We start from the raw sequence: 16,963 nt of genomic DNA on the forward strand, positions 1-16,963 counted from the left end.
GTAAAGTCACATTCAAGAAGACTCAGCAACCACCTAGTGATTCTTTTTGTGGAACACGGTTCGTTCACAAGATACAACAAGGCTTGATGATCAACATAAAATACAAATTTGTTTGCAAGAAGGTAATGTCAAAATGTCTTTATAGTACAAATCATTTTTAACCCTTCACACTCAGTGCTAGTATAATTTATTTAAGCCTCATCTAGTTGCCAACTTGTAAAACTAATAGAATAGTCCAACTTGTGTTCTCTTGGTTGTGCTAGGATGCATCTAATTGCAAAGTTTGAGGCATCAATGTGCACATGGAAGATGGCATCCCAGTCAGGTGCTCGAAAAATTGGAGCACTTGCCAAGCTTGCTTCAGCATGTCATAAATTTGTGGACACTCCTCGGTCTATATGAATATAACCAATAGTTTGTACAAAGAACGAGCTATCTCTACATAGAAAAGAATAAACCGACGGTAGTAGTCGACATGGCCCATGAATCTTTGGACTCCCTTGTAGTTTATTGGCGATTGTGACTCCCAATATGACCTTGATTTTTCTCTTATCAGTGGAAATCCCATTTTTGGACACTATATGCCCAAAAATAACTCCATGCTTCACCCAAAATCAGCATTTGTAAGGGCTTAAGGATATGCGCTGAAATCGACACCTTTCAAACACTCTTTTTAGGCATGCTAGGTGTTCTTTCCAAGATGAATGAATGCATAAATCATCCAAGAAAGCTTCAAGAAACTTTCTTAAGAATTCCTTAAAAGTGGTATTCATAAGTCTTTGGAATGTGGCTGGTGCATTGGTTAGGCCAAATGGCATAACTCTATAAGCATAAACTCCGTATCCTATAATATCAAAAGTAGTTTTAGCTTGATTCTCCAAAGCAATGGAAATTTGGTTATATCCTGAATACCCATCTAAGAAGTTGTATGCTTCCTTGCCAGCTACTCGTTTGAGTACATGTTTTGAATACGAAAAGGGGAAATGATCTTGTATAATTGACCTTTTTGAGATTGACACATACTCATAATTTTACATTCTTATTCGGAACAACCACAATGGGTGACACCCAGTCTGAATGTTCAATTTCATAGATGAATCCACATTCGATGAAATTGTTTATCTCGTCTTTCACAATGCTTGCATATTTGGGATTCATCGGATAGGGTCGTTGTTGGACTGGTTTAGCCTTGGGTATCATGGGGATGGTGTGTTATACCTCCTTTGTGGGAACTCCTTTCATGTCATGGTATGTCCACGTAAAGCAATCCCTAAAGTCCTTGAGGAGAGAAACGAGCTCAACCTCCTCTTCCTTGGTGAGGTCTTTAGCAATGTAAATTGGCTTATAATATTCACTAAATTTTGCCAAGTCTAGCTACTTCATTTAAGCAGGTCTATCATAGACTAGCTTAGAATCTTCACTAAATTTTGCTAAGTCTACCTCCTTCACTTCAGTAGGTCTATTATAGACTCCTCTCTCCTCACTCTCTCAAGTCCTCGTTTTGGATTGTCAAACACTAGCTTACACTCCCCTATGGTGTATCATTTGTAATGCTCCGGTATTGGGCATAAGGTTTTTGTTCTTTCTCCTCCTCCTTAGCCACTTTGACAGTCTTAGCCTCCATCTCTCGTTCCTTTTGGGCTAACGCATGGTTTTGGTTCCTTTGGGCTGAATGACTAAGTTTGGGTTGGCTAGAGACTTCCACCTAGGCTATATCAGTTGGGGGTGGTCTACAATACATGACATTTTGTAACTCTTATCTCCCCCAATTATCTATAAATTTTTGATGAATGTCTTCTGCACTAATGTATTGTAGCCATTGGGCTATGGTTGTTGTTTCTTGCAACCTCATGTGCGTGTTTATCTTATAATGCTTTCATTTTTTTGGGTTTCTTCAGTGTTATTTTGCTTTGGTGAGAAGCTCCTTCATCCACTTCTATTTCTGTTTCACTTGTCTCAATTTTTCTTGGTTTGGTTCCACTCACTCGTGTTTGCTTTGGTTCTATTTATGTCTCATTTCTATACTCCTCACCCTATAGGTGTAAGAGTTAGAAGTGTACGAATTTAAGTCTTCTTTCTATGTGGATTCAAGCTCACTATACTCCCTAATTCCCTGATTGTCTAAGTAAATGGCGCTCATCATTCGCAAAAAATGGTACAACTTTGGGAAGTTCCTCACCATCTTGGTGTTACCCATGTTGATCCTCGCCTTTCCTAAGTGTCTATGGCCATCATTTGAATTCAATTTAAATTATCATCTTCATCTATGACCTTTGATTAGGGTGATCGCTGGCTTGTATCAGTGTCCTTCTTCCATGTGAAGCAATATTGTAATGGAATAGAATTGATGGTGGTATTTGAAGAAAAGTCCACCACTACCCCATAGGATGTACGTGACAAGTCACAAGATCTATGCTAAGGATTGAATTATCGAATTGTAAGTAGACATGGTTCCTTGCCTAATCATGGACCATTTTAGCTTCACACATAAACGGTCTTCTTAGGGTCATCTCATAAGAGCCGCGTTATTTGGATAAATACATCATGACCCAATGTTTCAACACCTTGATCCTAAGATTTCGTAGCATCCCCATAGGCTTGGAAAGTTTTCTAATAGCAACAATGTTTGACACTTCAAGACAAGGTTTACCCATCTTTTCCCAACACTTCTTGGTGATTAAACTCACTACCGTGCCACCATCATTACTGTGATTCCTTTGGTGGTGATGGAATGGGTTGGATTAGTCTCATCAATCTCAAAGTATTGTCCTAGTTTGTTCAATGGTATTTTGACCATAGACTTGGTGTTGTCCTTGAGGATTTGGTAGTCTCATAGGAAGGATGTTGTTTATACATGTTTGCAAAGGGTAGCCATATTATCCTCGTCATGATGAACACACATAGGCAACTTCACACTTCTTTGATCCACTTGGATCAAAAGGAAATTCACTTCCATTCTTTACATCTTCCACTTCACTCCTCTTTGATCCACCTGGGTCAAAAAGAAATCAAGTAACCCCATGTTAAAATGCATAAATGTACATATATCCATTGTGTGCATAGCATCCACCCGGATCATATGGAAATGAATTCAAACCACCCATACTGATAAGAAAAGCATAATTGATGAAGCTCTTCCTCACACTTAAGCCAGGGTCAAAAGGATATGCGTCATCAGCATCATCATTGGAAACATAGGTATTTGGCCATCTAATGAATTACCATCATTGACCTCCCATGAGTCATCTACATTTATATTTAGACTAACACCATAGATGTCCTCATAGGCATCATAACCCACAACATCTTCTGCATAAATGTCCTCATATGGATCACAATCATTTGCATCCCCACTATCATCCACATTATCATCATATGGATCTTTAACACTTGTCTCATCTTCATGACCATAATACACATTGACCTCTTGAGAGTCAACATCATAAAGATTACTGTAATAGTCATCCTCTTCAACAAGAAAATTCTGATCATAAGCATCACTATTCCAATAATCATTGTCATTAAGAGAACCATGCAATTGTTCTTCATTAACCTCATCTATACTTGCATCCTCATGGTTATCCACCACTGGTTCATTTTTAGCCACCAATGCATATCTTGACATTTCTCATTGGCATCACCATCTTCACTTGAAGAACCTTCATGGAAGTAATGGTCTCCAATAAAATACTTGGGCTGAAGTGAACTCCTTGTAGATTGCCCACTAAGAGATGAGGGTAGGCATTCCCAGAACATTTGTTCCACTTTGACCATCACTTGTATTAGATTGAGGTCTTTGGTTCAAACTCTCCATAATCTTTCCAAACATTAGCAAATTATTTTGCTCATTCCAATGCATCTTCTCAAGCAATCGACTCATAATGCTTTTTTGATCAAGATACATCTTCTCGATCACATGCACAACCCCTTGAGTCTCAATGGAACCTTGTGGTATATGTGACCCTTGATGCAAGTCAATGTTAGTTTGCACAAGCTCTTGAGTATCTTTCCTTGCATAGCTTTGCTTCCGGAGCATAACCCTCATGCTCAACCACTTCCTTGAAAGTGCCCCCTGGTCTTTGACGCCATTATGGGAAATGACCAATTTCTAATCAGATTTGATCCCAAACTCCGATTTGCGAGTTGTTTAGCTCTATAGAGAGGTAGTGATGTGTAGAATCCCCGTGTATGATCACTTTGACTGTTGACAAGTACTCTTTGTTTTGACCTTTTTGAAAAGTCAATCGATGAGTAATTTGCAACTTTGACCAAGCAAACAAAGTCTGCTTCTTAGCTTGCCAGAATGGGAAAATAGTGTACTATCCAACTATGATGTCGAAATTGATTAACCTTAATTTATGGAGAAATAGGGTATCCAGTAGGGAAATGGGCATAGCGGATAGCTCAAGTGTCCGATTGGTGAGGTTAAAGGCTTGATGGGAAGCTTAGGGTGTGGGGAACATCACCCTATGCTCACTTTTCCAATATTTAGTGTTGTTTTGGACTGGTTGACCTATTTGCAAAAGATTTTTCATTTGGAGAAGCAGTTGTTGTCGGAATTGAGTGCTTGATAGTTTGAATTGTAGCCCTTGGTATAATCTTTCAAGCTATATGTATCACCTTTCAAATCAACACCTTTGGTTATGAACTGAATTAGGGTTTTAGGTTGTTGCCATGCAGGGATTTTATGCAAATTTGGGCAGCATCTCCTTTGGAATTTGGACCAAATCTTAAATATCCTATGCACAATGTATCAAATGCAACCCAATGGCTACACAATGAAATTTTCTTTGCACCTCAATTTGCAACCAAAACAATCCAAATCTTTGCCAAATCAATACGAATTGCCCTTACCAATTGCCAATGCAAATTTCCCTTGCCAATGGTTAATTCTTTCACATGAGAATGCATCATCATTACTTGCAATCCCACCAATAAAGAGTATGTCAATTCAATGTAGCATGTTAAAGCTTGCTGATCTCCTAGCCAAGCTCTTCCAACCCCCTTTCTCAAGTTTAAAGTCCAAGAGCAAGAGTTTGGGCCATGTCTTTCGCACCAAGTATCTAATCCCTCATTGTACCGCTTTACCATGGAACTCACGACACGGTGAATTCAAGCCATGCTCCCCTTGGCCTCTCCTCCAATTGCCAACAAGGTACCCTCACACACATTCTAGCTAAATTTTGAATTGAAAGGTGTTTATAAATGTGTATGAGAACCAATGAATCAAAGCCAATGAGAAGAATCACTCACATCTAAGGCACTTATAGATGTATGTTGTCTTGAATCCCCTTGCTTGTTGATTCTTTAATAGCTTCAAGGAAATAGCTCAATGCACAAATGCATGAAATAAACCCTCAAGGTGAAGAGTAATATGACCTCAATGAGTTAAAAACTTTGATATATGCCATTCCAAGGGTACAAACAATGCATGACATCATCAAAGGAATATAAGGGCATGTGTTTATGTATTTGAAATCAAGAAGATCCCAAGATAAACCCTGATTTTGAATCATTTATTCTAAAATCCTATTTTATGAAGAAACCCTAGTTTTCCCACCTTTTTGATGCAATGATGGCATGTATGGCAAAAGGGAAGACTAATGATCATGCTTGATTCCCTTGATCCCTAAAAAGACGGAAGAAAGTCCTAATTTCTCAAGAATTTCAAGATATACAAGAAAGGAAAGAATCCCATGAAATCTCATGCTTAAGCAACAATTAATTTCATACATGAGTAGAGACAAGCATGAAGAATGAGATTATTGAAGAAATTTTCCAAAATTTTATGATAGAAACTATGATTTCTCATGAGAACCCTAATATTCAAGAACTTGAGAAATGAGAACATTGAATAGAGTAATAGCTTGCTTACACATTAGAGACTGTTTCCAAAGAATTTGAGAAGCCAATGTATGAGTCTTCATCTCCCACATTAAGCAAAAACACGCGCATCTTCACGGCCAACAAAACACGCATAAGAGTGGCATAGAGTGTGGAATAAGCTTTTACATGATTCCTTACACCATGCTACCCAAGACTTAAGGGATTGCCATGCTATAGGCTTTACTTGGAGCTTATAAAAATGCCAGCAGCACGTGTAGCTTGCTAGTGGCATCATGGAGAAAATGTGCACAAAAAATGGCTTGTCAGGAGCTTGAAATGAAGCCCATGCCTTGCCTAATCAAACCCCCAGGCATAGGCAAACTACAATGAAGCTTCATAGCTCTCAGAGATCAAACAGAGAGGGAAGAAAGAGAGAAAACGTTTTGATTAGCAATACTAATCAAGATTAGTAAAAACTTCCCCCAAATTTGGTCATGAATTTTTAAACTTGGTGAAACTCCCACAAAATTTGGTCCCCAATATAGCGAAAAAACTTCAAGAATTAACCATAGGAATGGAATTTACACCACTTAAGAACACTATATCGATCTTCTTGATCAAGCAAATGCAAAAAATAAAGACAATTGGTAGGAAATAGGGAAAAAAAGGGATCAAAATAAGGACTCTAATACCAATGAAAGAAAGTAGCTAGCCTCATTAGCGTAGGAAACATGGATTAAGTAAAGATGAAAGAGATTAGCCTATGATTAGGAAAAGAAAGGGGAATTTCCATTAGGAAAGTGATTATCAAAGTTAGCCCCCAATAACGTCCTATGTTAGTATATATACATGACCATCTGTTTCACACTATCATTAATATTGTCCATGGGCATGGTCCATTGGCCTTGGGCCCATTATTCATATGAGACCATTCACTTTGTTACACTAACTATCTGACCTCCAGAAACCACCATTTGGTGTCAAAATTAGGTCTTACCACATGTCTGAGCTAACATGGTGTGCCTTAGGAAGAAGGGATTTACAAACAGGTGCCATTTAGTTACAAATAGAATGGTGCACTAGGAGGTAATAAGACCAGTGTTTTCAAATGGTAGTAGCTGATCACCTCGCTCCACTATGCTTATAAATCTCTTGGTCAAAACATTAGCCTAAGATTATAGCCTTTAGTGTAAGATTTGATTCATAACACTGAAACTCAAATCTTGTAGGGACTTTGCCTTGTTGGATCAAGAGGGAGATCATGTATTTTAGTCCATCTAGGTAGGATAGAAATTGGTGTACTATGATTGATGAGGAATCAACTCATGGTACTCTTTTACATCCTGTTAGAGTAGTAGTGGGCCAATCAGGGAAGCATTAGTTTATTGATCCTTCCCCTGAGTCTGTGACATGTGGATCTTGGAATCTATGGCTTTATCGTGGGTGTCCAATAAAATATCTTCATTGGGATCGTGGTGAATGGGAACAAATAGATTCCTCTAACCCAATAAAGAGTTTTCCTTTCTTTAGATACAGAATCAAGACTCTTATTACTCAAACATATCCAAAAAATTCCTACCCTAAGACCACATTGCATGATCACTCCTCCATTGATCCAACAGAAGTTTTGGGATTGGCTTTGGTACTACTCGTACAGGAAGGGTCAGATCTCTCATTTCTTTTACCCATCTCTACATATGATTTGCTTATTAATCAGCGGCGGTGAAGAGATATTTTTGATGTAAATCATTTTATGTCATAGAGACAAGACTCTTAGATGATTTGCAGTTCTATAACTAGGGTTATATAGGTTAGGTAACCCAATCTGCCCCCCCACATATCTTCTATGAGGTCGAGGAGCATGATCTTGCATCTTAGTATGAAGATATGTGGCTTGCATGCAAATTACACGATATTCCTATCTTACACTTTGCACCACCCCAAGGTAGGTTACACACTTCCTAGGAGATTATTGTCAGTGTTATGGCCTAGCAGATTTGGAGGCCTATATGCATAGAGGTGATGGATGGTACTCAAACATATTACACTTAGTCCATTTGTATTATTTGAGTAGATATCATACATACTCTCATGGCTCACATATAAGTCTCATGCAGATATGCATAAGTCAAGTGCACTGACTTTATGAGGGAGCGGGACCATGGGATCTTCTTCTAATCAACTCCCTCTGGATTCTCTTGGCATCACTATGCCCCAAATTGGTTGTGTTTACCCTCCATTCTAGGATGAGGTTTTTTTTTTCTTCCTTTTTTGCTTCCACCTTTGGCTGTGATTTTGTACTAGATATGTCATACTTACTAGAAGTCTCTTTCTTGAAAAAAGAAAAAACCATGTAGGATAGAGGCATATTTGATAAAATCATCCATTTTAAGGAAGCAAAAGAATTCTCTAAGGAGATTGTCATCCTCTTGCTCAACACTCTCAACGAGATTTTGTATGACCTAGATGCCATGTTGCTATTGAGATTGTACAGGGATGTAGAGACTCTTAGATGATCTAGAGTTGTATGACTCTGCTCATTATAACTATAGCTTAGCTAGCCCAATTTGGCTCACAAATCTTCTATGAGGTTGAGAAGCATGATCTTGCCATCTTGGTATGTAGATGTGTGGTCCACAGATGCACATTACATGATATTCCTCTCTTACAACTTGCACCACCCCAAGGTAGGTCACACACTTCCTAGAAGATTATTTCTAGCATTATGACGGCCTAGTATATTTGGAGGGCTATATGCATAGAGATGATGGGATGATACTTAGACATATTGCACTCAGTTCATTTGTATTATTTGGGTGGATATCATGCATACTCTCATGGCTCACATACAGGGCCCATCTAAATTTGCACAAGCCAAAAGCGCACTACCTTTTTGAGGGACTTAGACCATGGGATCTTCTTTTCATTGACTCCCTCTAGAGTCTCTTGGCATCGTTGTGTCCCAAATTGGTTGTGTTTGTAGCCATATTTGGTAGTGATGTGTGTGAACACACTAGGACCCGCCGATGCACTTTTCCCTCTTTAAGAGGTTTTTTTCCTTTTGCTAGTATACACCCATCTTGGGGTATACTTATCTTCTTTGTATAATAAACATTCATTATCTATCTATCATCTCATTGTGTGCTCCCTTGAGCTTCTCCACTGTGTGTGTGTGTGTGTGCATGCGTGTGCATTCCTACAACCCTATTTCCAACATTTGGTATCAGAGCATATGCTCCTTGCTCCTATGCTGGTGCCTACGCGTCACCTTGAGTCACATGTCTTCTTGAATTAGATCAAGGAGCCATTTTGGGAGAAAAAAGAGGACCATGAAGTGTGTAGTACTTTGTGGTGAAGTTTATCGGTTAGATTTTTATTTTTTGGGCGCGTTTTAGGGACGTTCACATGGTTTTTAATTTTTTGCAAACATCTTCGGGGACTAGATTTGCACTATTCATCATTAGATTATGGAGGAGTTTTGTCAAGTCTACTATAGACGGGTGTGAAGATACACAAAGAAAGCATCTATGGGCTTCACTTTAGTGACATCGATCTCTTACGAGTAAAATTTTTACACTATACTTTGCATTTCTTTCATACACCTTGCAGGTATCCATTGTCAGTGACCTTATTAGCAGCCACCTTATCAAAGAGAACTCAGCACTTTGTAGGAAGTGTGATAACTTGCTTGGTTTTTATAAAAAATGGCAGTTAGTGATGTATTTTGGATGTTATCCACGCTGAGGAGGATAAGCTTGACATCTTCATAATGCGTCATCTTCTCCTCAGACTTCGTGACATTCTCCTTGCATGTTTCCAAGAGAGCTTACATCCTTTCCACTTTATCCTTTGCATGGGGATTCACATTATCATGGCTGAATGCTACAATTAGCATATGCACCTTGTAGCAATACATAGTTTTGGCGTTGGCCAGTCTGTGCCATGGGCTAGAGCCACAATAGCTTCCGGGCAGCTGCCCTGCATGTCAGCATCGCCAACAGCGCTTCCTTAACACTAGTTGCCGCACGTTAATACCAAGGGAATCACAGAGAGCGATACTGACATGTAGCTGCCCTGCATGTCAGTATCGCCAAGAACGCTTCCTTAACACTAGTTGGTGCACGTTAATACCAAGGGAATCACAGTACCAACAAAACGGATACTTTAAGCAAGCAGTATAAAAGGATGGATCCGAAGCTTTACAAGGCTAGCTGCCAATTGTATCATATTTCATCTTTGGAATAAAGTAAGATTGTTCTTCTGTTTTCTCTATCTTGTATATGTGTTTCTTTTTTGATTGTATCTTTGTATATTCATCTCCGTCCATGTATTGTTGTGTAAGTTTGTATGTTAAGTCATCGTGTCTGTGTACTTCTTTTAGTAGGTGATCACTGTAGCCTGAAGGCAGCATCTGTTGTCGTGTTGTGTTTATATCCACCAAGTGTAGGCTACACGCATAACTAGATAAATCTCAACAGGTTGCTTGGGAGGATAAGCGATCAATTCCCCTGCTAACACTTTGGCGACCACGATGTTTTTTTTTCTTCTTGTTAGTGTCAATTTGCTTCCTGCCTAATTGTTGTTGTGTTTGAATATACTCTCCTTGTTTTCAAACCCATTTTTCATATCAGCACCACATGAACGACGCTACTTGGCGTACTATCAAGCTCAAGGATTCCTGTTTGCCAGCCTGATGTGAGTACCTCACTGCCTTTGAACCAGAACAACTAGACTCTCAATTAGAAGAAGAGCTAGTCACCCCTACTACCTCACCTCCACCACTGTTCATACCCCCTCCACCATCGCCAGCCCCACAGTCACACCTCCTAAACTCCAACATGCTACGTCAACTAGTTGTCAAACCCAATGTTCTCTAAGAAATCCTCAGAGGATGTGGATGCTCACATCCTACTATTTGACAACGCATGGTGTGTGAATGTACCCGGCCCAATGGACCAGCACCTCAAAAAGGTCGCATTTGTCCCAACACTCCACAAGGGTGCCGATATCAGGGTTGCTCAATCAATATGAGTACAACAATTTTCCAACCTATGATGCCATTTGTGATGCCTTCCTTTAGGAAGACAATACCTTTGTGCATGTGTTGTGGATAAGCTGTGTAGGATGAACTAAAAGAGCCTCACCATGGAAGATTATGCTTCAAAGTTCAAGAAGCTTCTCCGCCCCAGCTGGATGCAGCCAATCGTCCAACAAAAGAAATCCTCAATTCTTACTTCATGAAATTTGGAGGAAGCATAGGGCAGAAGTCAAAGGATCTCAGGCTTCATTATCCAGTGTAGAAATCCAAGCTCTGGATAAGCAAGGAGTAGCCCGACCGTTGACAACATAGCAAACCGAATCATCAGCCATGGCGGTGACAAGATCCATGCAACCCAAGCCTCTAGATGTGGTGACCAAACCGACCTCGGATAAGAAGGGGAAGCACCAAGAGGTAACCTAGCAGGAATAACATAAAATCTAGATGGAACTGCCTGATTGGGTGGAAAATCAGCAGGCCCAAAGAGGCACTGTGAAAAAAGGATCTGGAAAAGCTCAGGCAAATCTGTCTTGACAAAAGAATCACAATTCAATGTTCCGGAGATGTACCTGGAAGAGGAAGGCAAACTATCCTTGCAGTAGAGATGCAATGGCCAAAGCAAGGTGCGGAGACACCACGGCCAAAAGGATGTGCACAAGCACACCACCGGTGGGTAGCTTACCCAAGTTGGCTCACCGAAGCCGAAACCCAACCGTCCGATCTATGGGAAGATCTAAAGTAGCAGTCGATTCACATTTCCGTGGAACAGCTCCTAACCTTAGTACCGAGTTTCCAGGAGTAGCTGATGGTCGCTTGAAACCTCAAGAAGAGAAGACACTACCCTTACAGCCATTGGAAGCCTTGAATATTTAGAAGGAAGATACCCCACCAAGGGAATCCCTTATCCATGATGAAGCCATCCTAATGATCCATGTCAAGTCGGCCAGAGTGGATATTGCAGAAGTTTTGCTAAATGGTGGTTCTAGATGCAACATGCCGTATGCTCGAGTTGGGCAAATGGGAACCTACACCATTCGCTCCTGTCAAGATGGCAGATCAACGGCAAGTGCAGCCACTCGGATTAATCTGCGATCTCACAACACTTGAAGTATCCGAATTTTATTTCCAGATAGTAGTACTCCGGATGGAAGACATCAAAGGTGCTTACACGATGCTTCTCGGCAGACCCTGGCTCCAGCAGGCATGGATAAAGCAGTATTGGGACACATATATGATCACTATCCGGTGTGGAAAGAAGAAATTTATAACAGGCAACCTAGCATGGTGGATGCTAATACTCGAGGAGTTTGAGTTCACAATAGTGCACACACCAGGTGCAAATCATACAGTAGTGGATTATCTATCTCGGCTAGAGTCCGGGAGGAGAAGCCTCAAGCGGAGTAGTAGATGACCTATCGGATGTCGAATTGTTCACAACTGCAGCAGTCACCCCAACTCACAACACTTGGTATACGATTAAATGCTAACATTTGTTGCCATAGGTCTGCTGAAGGAGAATCTTCCCAAAGACGAGATGAAGTGGATTTTGGTACACAGTCGGCACTTCCAAGTCATAGCCAGGGAGTTATATAAGAAGGGGATTGATAAGATCCTCCGGCGTGGTGCATTCCACCACATGAACAGGAAGCTATCCTCAGAGAATCTAATGAAGGAACTAGTGGAGGACACTTCGCCAAAGAAGTCACCAGGAGGAAAATCCTCCAAGTAGGTCTCTGGTGGCCGACTGTACTCAGTGATGCCTACGAATGGGCCAAGCAGTGTGACATATGTTAACGTCTCGGCCAGCCAACCGATAGAGACAGGATGCCGCACAACCCAATCCTACCTCCATAACCATTCCAGAAATGGGGCCTTGACTTTATAGGCTTGTTTAAGCCCCTAGCTCGCTTCACCAGCCACACAAGTCCACAGATTACAGCACCAAGTGGAGCACCAAGTGGGTAGAAGCCCATGCTCTTTGGGATAACACAGCAAAATCAACTGCTAAATTCCTCTACGGGATGATAATCACTCATTTCGGATGCCCAATCGAGCTGATTAGTCGCCAAGGAAAGCACTTTGTCAATGATGTCATCTGAGAACTGGTCACCCAGCATCTCACTATCCATAAACGCTCCATAGTGCATTATCCACAAGCCAATGTGGTCAAGTCGAGTCGAACAACAAAATCCTCATACAGATCCTTACAAAGTTAGTCAATTAAAATCACATTGACTGGGATGAAAAGTTGTATTCAACTTTATAGGCATTCCGCGCACATCATATAAGGTCTTGATCGGAATGACCCCATTCAAACTACTATATGTCACAGAGGCAATCGTACCAATGGAATTCCTAGTGCCGAGCCTCAGAATTGTAATTGCAAAAAAATTAAGCCCGGAGGAGTCCCTGCAACATCGCCTAGATCAGCTCCTTGAGCTAGATGAAGAATGCCTCAAAAGTTTCTTCGTCACCATAGTCGTCCAGAAAAGAAGAAAGAAGTGGGTCAATCAGCACTCTAAGTTCTGCATGTTCAACGAAGATGATCCGGTTTTGTTATTTTAATTTCACATGGGTCCACATCCCGAAAAACTGAAGCTCTAGTGGATGGGACCATTCTAGATATTAGAAAAATTCTACAATGAAACTTTCCTACTCAACACGTTCAACGGTGAACGGTTTCAAAAGCCTGTCACAACAGCTACCGCTACTACGACCCTACCACGTGCCAATGTGAGCGAATCCCTTCGTCGATGAGGCAGCACCACTAACCTACTATCTGGGTATTTATCACCTTGATGAGATGGCACCTCTCCGAACCATCATGAAAGATTGGTCTTGAGTATCGAGCGATGTAATGTAGCCCCATCAAGACTTGTCAAAATCATTGTGTGCCAATCAAACCAGGTAACTTTATTTAAATCCTCGCACCCTCTAGTTATTTATTGTCTCTCTCTCTGTTTGCATGTAGAACCTCTTCTCGCTCCAAGCATCAACCTTTTGGCTATAACTACCTTTGACATTCTTTCTCGCAAACCCCCCGCTCTGTTCCCAGGTATAGTGACCTTAGCACCTTCCGAAGACCCTGACACACCACAGTGGTGGGACACCAAAAACCAACCTCTACTTCCAGAAGAACAACACACATGAGAAGAAGGACCACTGGGCTACCCTAAGAAAACTTCGCCCCAACTGTCGAAGCTGAAGTACCGACGACCATCCCAAAGAGTCGAGTTCCTCTTTTTGGTTCTGCGTATAGTGGCGGTGGTTACCATTACCCTCCTAAAGAGGAAGGTGGCTTTTGAGGTCCTCGAATGGGTTTCTGTAGTGAAGGACAGTCATTTAGTGGCAGCGGTAAAGAGCTTTCCAACAGCTGGAGAGGAAGAGATGGGCCATGAAGAGCACTGCCCTCTTCGTAGGACTGAAGATCAAAGGGTAGGTTCCAAAGGCATGCTTATGGATATGGCAACCTTTTGCAAAGAAGTCACAGTTCTGGTGGTAAAAGAAGTCCCTCTAAAGGGAAAGGTCAAAGAATCCATCATTTTGACAGATGGAGGACGAGCAGAGCAGAAGACCAAATGCAAGAGGCAAACAAGGTTTTGAAGCTACTAGCAGTGATAGTGGCGCGGAGAAGCAGCCAGACACTTGGTCTCATATTCAAGGATCATGGGAAAATCTCTTGCCTCCTTTGTCGGTGTTGTTATCTAATATAGCGGGTATATCACTACAAGAGGCAAAGCCATCCTTACCTCAGCCCAAAGAAAGCATCACTTTGACCTCTAAAGTAAGTGGTGAAGTTAGGAAAGCAGCAGAAGCATGAGAAACGGTAATGCCTCCAACATCAAGGCCTGTTGTGGCTAAGCAGTAGAAACCTCTCCGAAACCTAACCAAATCACAAGAGAAGGCAAAAATCGACATGGGAATCCTGCAACTACTATGTGAGATCCCACTGCCCCCTCCGCACACCGGATTCCTGGTAGCTGGCAGGCGGAAGCAGCTCCCCTTTGCGTGGGGCAAGGTTTCCCACTCAGGGCCTCGCCCTCGAATGTCTGGGCACGAGACTATGCTGGTGGTCATTCTGAAAACGAAAACCGGGGAAATTTTCCTTGCCCAAAAAACGGGGACGATTCTACCATTTTGAATTTCTTAACGAATTTTTCTAACGGGGTCAAGATACTGAACTAACCTTCATATGATTAAACCAGATAGAAGAAAAACTATTACAGACTTATCTTGAAGGAATCAATGCTTTTTTCCTAATTGAATCAGGCACAGCCGTTGATCTATTCATTAGAGAAGTCTTCAAGCTTTTATTTAACTACTCGAGTTCTAAGCGTATTCCTATTAATCAATTTTATTATTAAAACTCTACTAATTCTAGCATACCCCATCCGGCCCATGGGTTAGCAACCGCCCAACCACTGGAATTAGTAGAACTAGACAAGTACTCACCCACCCATAATTGAATGCCTTTCTTAACTTTTGCTTTAGAATACATATACGCACACACTCCTCTTTAAACTTTAAAAACAATCCATTGATAAACAATTATTGGTTTTACAGATGTCATAACTCAAAATTTCCATTCAATCCTTGTTTCTCATAAAACAGTATCACTTTGGACTCTCCCTTGACACCAGCAGGTCAGCAACGAGATCCAGTAAAACAGATTACAATAATTTTCTCGTTATCATACATATATATATCTTCCACGACATACGCATGGGTGTCCTAAGCACTGTGAGCCCGTACATCACCTGGTCAGAACCCTCCAGGATCCTCCTTAGGTGTCCTGGCACGTCACTCAGGGAACACTTCGTCGGCCCTCGCTCATCGTACCGGAAGCACACCATTTTTCACCATACCCAGGCTGGTCAAGACTTGGGTAGGTTTTTGCCGCGTGAGCCGTCCTGTGAACACTCTTCGCCCTAGCTGTTGTTGCAACCAAACTTCCCTTAGAAAAACACATATACCAATGCTCCCTCCAGCATTCTGGCGTAAGACAGTCCTTTAAGAAAACAGGGTTTCTATGCAAGTTTTCAGTTTTGATTTTCTTTTGAATACAATGGGTATATCTTAAATCCGTATCCTAATACTTCTAGATCACAGGTCTAAAATTCCAATAGAATTTCCTGAATTCTGTAACCTTGATCCTTAGATCAGAATCAAGGGTCTTAACTTGATTTCAGATTCGGTGGGTGATTTGAGTGAATTTTTCTGAACTCGTCACATCATCTTTTCTTGAAACTGACGAAGGAGTTATGTCTTGGTCATAGTCTGATTCAGGGTTTGAGTCTAGAAAGGTTCTCCTGAATTATCTTTCTCGAAGGGTAATATTTCAATTACTACTTTACTGAATTTCATTCATGATCATGAATTCCTATGAGGAATAATATTTACTTATTCATTTACCAATATTCATGGGATTTAAACATAGGATTAAAGAGAACTCTTATTTTGATATAAAAATTTTGTATGCATCTATTTATGCATAAAATCCAACTTCTATGGAAATAACACTTTTATATAAAAGAAAATCCTTTTATGCATCTATTTATGTAAAAAATCAATTTTGATGAAAGTAACACTTTTATAATAAAAAAATTCTTTAATGCATCATTTTATGCATGAAAATCAATATTGATGAAAGTAACACTTTTATAATAAAAAAATTCTGTTATGCATCATTTTATGCATGAAAATCAATATTGATGAAAGTAACACTTTTATATAAAAAAAATCTTTTATGCATAAAAATCAATATTGGTGAAAGTAACACTTTTATAATTAAAAAATTCTTTTATGCATCTATTTATGCATAAAAATCAATTTTGATGAAAGTAACACTTTTATAATAAAAAATTTCTTTTATGCATCTATTTATGCATAAAAATCAATTTTGATGAAAGTAACACTTTTATAAAAAAAATATCTTTTATGCATCTATTTATGCATAAAAATCAATATTGGTGAAGGTAACACTTTTATAATAAAAACAATTCTTTTATGCATCTATTTATGCATAAAAATCAATTTTGATGAAAGTAACACTTTTATAATAAAAAATTCTTTTATGCATTTATTAATGCATAAAAATCA

This window comes from Cibotium barometz, chromosome 13 (assembly GCF_041138505.1).
Source record: "Cibotium barometz isolate CiBa-2024 chromosome 13, ASM4113850v1, whole genome shotgun sequence".
Taxonomy (NCBI): Eukaryota; Viridiplantae; Streptophyta; class Polypodiopsida; order Cyatheales; family Cibotiaceae; genus Cibotium; species Cibotium barometz.